Source organism: Aotus nancymaae, unplaced genomic scaffold (assembly GCF_030222135.1).
Source record: "Aotus nancymaae isolate 86718 unplaced genomic scaffold, 86718_ANA_hifiasm-v0.15.2.pri h1tg000076l, whole genome shotgun sequence".
In the NCBI taxonomy this organism is placed as follows: Eukaryota; Metazoa; Chordata; class Mammalia; order Primates; family Aotidae; genus Aotus; species Aotus nancymaae.
In genome coordinates this window covers 25,617,466-25,623,465 of record NW_026988491.1, presented here as the reverse complement: position 1 = coordinate 25,623,465, position 6,000 = coordinate 25,617,466, and the positions used below count along the sequence as shown (strand labels likewise).

The 6,000-nt window shown below is 53.9% G+C and overlaps 1 long non-coding RNA gene across 1 annotated transcript in view; it reads left to right on the top strand.

Annotated features, from left to right (window-relative positions):
- Positions 1-924: 924 nt before the first annotated feature.
- The window catches only part of LOC135271288 (uncharacterized), a 93,411-nt gene continuing 88,335 nt past the window's right edge, over positions 925-6,000 (top strand). Inside the window, exons 1-2 of the long non-coding RNA XR_010339413.1 lie at positions 925-2,589; positions 3,518-3,639. This is a non-coding gene — a long non-coding RNA (uncharacterized LOC135271288). The remainder of the gene's footprint in view (positions 2,590-3,517; positions 3,640-6,000) is intronic.

The window sequence follows — 6,000 nt, the reverse complement described above, 5'->3', positions numbered from 1 at the left end:
ACACAAAGTGCAGAGGACAGGCTATGAGCTAGCAGACAAGAGGAAGTGGGTCTGAAGACCTGAGCTTCCACAAAAGGACGAACAATTCAGAACAAGCTGGGAAGCCCAGGCCGTGTTGCCTGATCTTCCCCAACTGCCCCCACCCCTGTTAAATGGGAGCCAACAGCCACCTGAACTGACGGAGAAGCCACCTCTGGGGAGGGAGCTGAGAGGCTGTGGCAGTTACAGTAGCCCCAGCCTCGCCCACCCAGAGGCGGTCACTGCGTGCTCTGTCACAGACAACCCACCCAACAGTTTTCTGGCTGAGCCCACTTCTCCCCACTCTTCCCTAAGATCTAGAAACGTCCAGTCCAAATCCCTCTGAACAATATGGAAGGGCACCTTCCAGGTGCCTGAAGACACACAACACAGGGCTCAGACTTGCCTGTCATCCTCCCTGGGCCACCAGCACAACACGACGATCCCACCACTCCCTACAAAGACACGGCGATGTGACCTGTCCCCCTCTAGAAAGAATCAATACATCCACTCCATCCTTTCCCCTACATGGTGTATTCCCCCGGGCACCTTGGTCCACCTCTAAGGAGCCGTCCTCCCTAACCACAGACTCAGGGTGCCATGGCCCTCCCCAGGTGTGATGTATTTGGGAACATCCAGTGCTCCCTCCCTCCTGGACATCAGCCCTATCAGCTGTCCCCTGGGGCACTGTAAAATTTGAATTCCCAAGGATTTGAAACATGGCAGAGAATTGGATAATGCCCTTGTCCCTACAGACTCACCTCCATTTGAAGCCATCGCCTCAGGCTGGGTGCTGACCACCGCTGTCTGGCAGTTTCTGTGGTGAGAAAAGTCAAGGGCAGGACCCAGAGAGTGACCTGCCTCAACAGATTCTCCTGAGTTCAGGTAGGTCAGGTAAAATTTGAAAGTATGGCAGTTTAGAACATAGGACCCAGACATTCTGCGGAGGGGGAGGGGCGCTGCAGTAAGTACCGGTCGCGGCAGGGGACATTCTGTGCAGGGCTCCAGTTAGTAGGCAAGAGCTGAGCTTCCCTTCCAGCTGGAGGGCAGCAGCGCGGACTGTGTGCGCCTCTTTAGGCAACTTTTAAATTGTCCTTCTGACTCACAGCACAAAGCTTCAACCTGATGTCCCCTTTACTTCGTTCTTTGTCAACAGACCTACTTTTGTGCCCCTCAACCCATGCTCCTTCCCATTTGGGCTCTTTCCCTCTCTTGATGAATCTCAACAGGGGCTGCACTTCCTACACACAATTTAGGACACTTCCCAAGAAGCCCTGTGTTTGTCAGACGATCCACATCTGGATCCTCTGCTTGGTTCAGGCAGAAAGCCTTTCCTGGAAAGCCTCAGCCTGGGAAAGAGTGGCTCTGCGGCCAGAAAGCCTTTGATTTTGTTTCCCAGCATATTGTGCTTGTATTAAATATTTATTTTTTATCTTTTAAATGGCTTGAATTTAACCAAGCAATACTTTTGCATGGTTCGAAATTCAAATTGTGCACAGTGGACTAGGCAGTGACCAGTCTTCCTCCCACTTTTTTCCTGTCCACAACATTTTGTTTCCTGTAACAAACGGGTGTTCTGATTCTTTTTCATCTTTCCAGAGATATATTATAGAAACGAAAGGATAATGAAGCTGTTTTTGCTGTCTGCAAATGCTTTCAGGTTTTTTTGGGTGAAAGTTGATATATTAATATTAATATGTTCCAGTATTCTGACACTTCCCGTTGGCACTTAGGAAGCATTTGCCCCTTCCTAAGACAATTGGACTCATGCAGATAGAGTTGCAAGACAACATAACCGGGGCCACACTGCAGGGAAGGCGGCGGATTGCAAGTGTGAAGCCCAGGTTCTCCCCTCCTTGCTCTGGTTGTGTGAGAAACTCATTTTCTGACTCCTGTCCGATATCCCTCATGAGTTCTCGGTTTGATCCCGATTCTGAATGTGAATGGTCCTTGAGCATTTCTATGAAATGCCTCCACAGTGGCCACTGGGAGGGGAGCGACCTCCACGCAGTGCCTGCCTGTCCGGGTGCTCCCAGGCCTTTTGTCCTCTGAGACAGAGCTGCCTTCTTACACGCAGCCCTCTTCTGCCGTGCAGCTCACCTCGATCTTAGCCGAGAAGATTGGTGGAGAGCAATTGAAGCAAAACGATGGTAAACTTACCAAAACAACGTCCCCAGTAGTGGGGATTCCAGGTGTGCACCACCACACACAGCTAATTTTTGTGTTTTTAGTAAGAGACGGGGTTTCACCATGTTAGCCAGGCTGGTCTCGAACTCCTGACCTCAGGTGGTCTGCCTGCCTTGGCCTCCCAAACTGCTGGGATTATAGGCGTGAGCCACTATGCCTGGCCTGTTAACGCTAACTTCTAAGTTACTCCTTCCCATTTCCTTTTTTGTATTCCTATTTGCAAATGCTTTGTATCCTTATATATCAAGATCATCTGTGATATTGACTGACTTAATTGGCATCTCCCTTTTGTTTTACAAGTGACGGCCAAAAAATGAGCAAACGGAAAAAGAATTATCCAGATCCAGTTTCCATCATCCAGAAGTATGGTGCTGATGCGCGCAGGTACAGACCGGTGCTTTGCCTTGTGTGTCTTTATTGTTTTATATGTAAGCGTCTCCTATACTATTAGTCAGAATTGTTAGGTTTGGTTTATACTTAGGTTTTTAACAACACATCTCTGTTATGATTTGGGTGTTATGTTGGTGTGCTTGTTGATCTTCAACTCCTCAAATAGTTTTCTAGATGATAAAGGCATTTTTCAACCTAGAGGTCCGTTTGGGGAAGAGGACCTCTGTTGGGTGTTGGTCGAGCTGTCCAAGTCCTCCCCAGGCTAGATGTGGATTGCCTCTGCCTTCCTTCCTTTCTAGGTTCCCTGTCTTGTTGGTATTCGAATTCTCTTTCACCATTTATTTTAATTTTGTACCTACAGAGCCATGTGAGATATATCTATGCTGGAGCTAATATGTGTATGCTAGAGGCTGGTTGTGGTGCTGCCAGAGAAACAAAGCAAGACATGAGTTCTGTGTGTGGAGCAGGGACTTAAGATCAAGGAGGATTTTGCAGAGTGGGATAGAACATTCTGGGTAAAATGAACAGCTTTAGCATGGCAGTTCCTTCTCAGTACTCATTTTGAGTTTGTGGACAATCATTCAGTCCTAGACAGTTTTACTGTCCTTCCTTCCTGAGGTTTAAAGGAATTAAACCCTGCACTTTCTGACAAGGTTTTAGAATCTCTCTCAATTCTTAATTACTATTTGGTGCAGAGAAGTAATGTTTTCCTAAACTCTCTTCGGTTCACTCAAAAACATAATCGAGGACTTAATGTCGTACGTTGGTGCTTATGTTGAAAGTATTGCTGAAAATCAGAAATTCACACTGCCAGCAGTGTTTGGGATTTTTGTTATTTGTTTGTTTAAGTGATTGTAAAAGTTTATTTCCTTATAGTAACTTACCCCAATGTGCAAGTGTTTAACTGATTGTTCATTCCTAGGAAGAAGAAATAGAATTTCTCTCCAATGAGAACACAGTTAGAAAAAGCCCCAACATTGACGGACCAGTGGATCCTGTCCTTCATGCGGTCTCTCATTGGCTTCTTTGAGACTGAACTGGCAGGTGAGTCTCTCTTGGTCTGTCCTCCCAGAACTACTCTCTTTGTAACTGCCCTTTTGGCATGTGTCTGTCTATAAACATAGTGGAAATATTGAGAGACTCAGAAAATTAAATAATTACTTCCTTTCACCTCTCAAATGTAGTTTTGTTAAGGCTTGTTAATTGTCGGGATGTCTTTGTTTCAAGGCCCTGGGGAATTCTGACCTGGCTCGGTGGCTCACACCTGTAATCCTCAGCATTTTGAGAGGCCGAGGCAGGTCACCTGAGGTTAGGAGTTCCAGACTAGCCTGGTAAACATCGGTGAAACCCCGTCTCTACTAAAAATATGTTAAAGAAAAAGTTAGCTTGCGACAGAGCCAGGGAATGTGTAATCCCAGCTATTCAGGAGGCTGAGGCAGGAGAATCGCTTGATGTCTCTGGACAGGGCTTGGTGCCGGGGGGCCTGGATCTCTGGATAGTTGTCGGTGCCGAGGGGCCTGGGACTGGGTAGGTGCCGGGGTCCAGTGCCTCTGGACAGAGGCAGGTCCTGGGGTCCAGTGCTTCTGGACAGAGGCAGGTCCTGGGGAGCCTGGGTCTCTGGACAGGGGTAGGTGTCGCGGGGCCTGCATCTCTGGACAGGGCTAGATGTGGGGTCCTGGACCGGGGTAGATGTTGGGGTCCTGGGCCTCTGGACAGGGGTAGGTGCCGGGGCCTGGGTCTGTGGACAGGGGTAGGTGCCGATGGCCTGGGTCTCTGGACGGGGGTAGGTGCCGGGGCCTGGGTCTCAGGACAGGGGTAGGTGCCGGGGTCCAGGGACTCTGCACAGAGCTGGGTGCCGGGGGCCCTGGGTCTCTGGACAGGGGTAGGTGCCGGGGAGCCTGGGTCTCTGGACAGGTGTTGGTGCCGGGGTCCAGGGTCTCTGGACAGGGTAGGTGCCAGGGGCCTGGGTCTCTGGACAGGCGTAGGTGTCAAGAGTCCTGGGTCTCTGTACGGGAGTAGGTGCCAGGGGGCCTGGGCCTGGGTAGGTGCCGGGGTCCAGGGTGTCTGGACAGGGTCAGGTGCCGGGGTCCTGGGCCTCTGAACGGGGGTATCTGCCGGAGTCCAGGGCCTCTAGACGGGGTAGGTCCCGGGGGACTGGGTTTCTGGACAGGGGTAGGTGCCAGGGGTCGTGGTCCTCTGGACGGGGTAGGTGCCGGGGGCCTGGGTCTCTCGACAGGGGTAAGTGCCTGGGGGCCTGGGCCTCTGGACAAGGGTAGGTGCCGGGGGGCCTGGGCCTGGGTAGGTGCCGGGGTCCAGGGCCTCTGCACAGGGGCAGGGGCCGGGGGCCCTGGGTCTCCGGACAGGGGCAGGTGCGGGGGCCTGGGTTTCTGAACGACGGGGATAGGTGCCGGGGTGCCTGGGTCTCTGGACAGGGATAGGTGCCGGACTCCATGGCCTCTGGATGGGGTAGGTGCAGGGGGCCTGGGTGTCTGGACAGGTGTAGGTGCCGGGGGGCCTTGGACTGGGTAATTGCTGGGGTCCAGGGTGTCTGGACGGGGCAGCTGCCGGGGTCCAGGGCCTCTGCACAGGGGTAGGTGCCTGGGGGCCTGGGTCTGTGGACAGGGGTATGTGCCGGGGTCCAGGGCCTCTGGGCAGGGGTAGGTGCCCTCGGGGGCCTGGGTCCCTGGACGGGGTAGGTGCTGGGGGCCTGGTTCTCTGGACAGGGGTAGGTGCTGGGGGGCCTTGGTCTCTGGACAGGGATGGGTGTGCGGTCCTGGAAAGGGTTAGGTGTTAGGGGTCCTCGGCCTCTGGACAGGGGCAGGTGCAGGGGTCCAGGGCCTCTGGACAGGGGCAGGTGCCGAGGGTCTGGGCCTCTGGACAGGCGCAGGTGCCGGGTCGCATGGGTCTTTGGACAGGGGTAGGTGCCGGGGTCCTGAGTCTCTAGAAACTGGTAGGTGCCGGGGTCTGGGTCTCTGAACAGGGGTAGGTGCTGCGGGGCCTGGGTCTCTGGAAGGGGCAGGTGCCTTGGTCTCTGTATAGGGGTAGGTGCTGGGGGGCCTGGGTCTCTGGAAGGGGCAGGTGCCGGGGGCCTAGGTCTCTGAACGGTGGTTGGTGCCAGGGGGCCTGGGTCTCTGGACGGGTAGGTGCCAGGGGTCCTTGGTCTCTGGAAGGGGGCAGGTGCCAGGGGGCCTGGGCCTCGGTAGGTGCCGGGTTCCAGGGCCTCTGGACAGGGAAAGGTGCTGGGGGGACTGGGTCTCTGGACAGGGGCTGGTGCCGGGGGCCTGGGTCTCTGAACGGGGATAGGTGCCGGGATCCAGGGCCTCTGGACAGAGGTAGGTGACGGGGGCCTGGGTTTCCGGACAGGGTAGGGGCTGGGCGCCTGGTTCTCTGGAAAGGGTTAGGTGT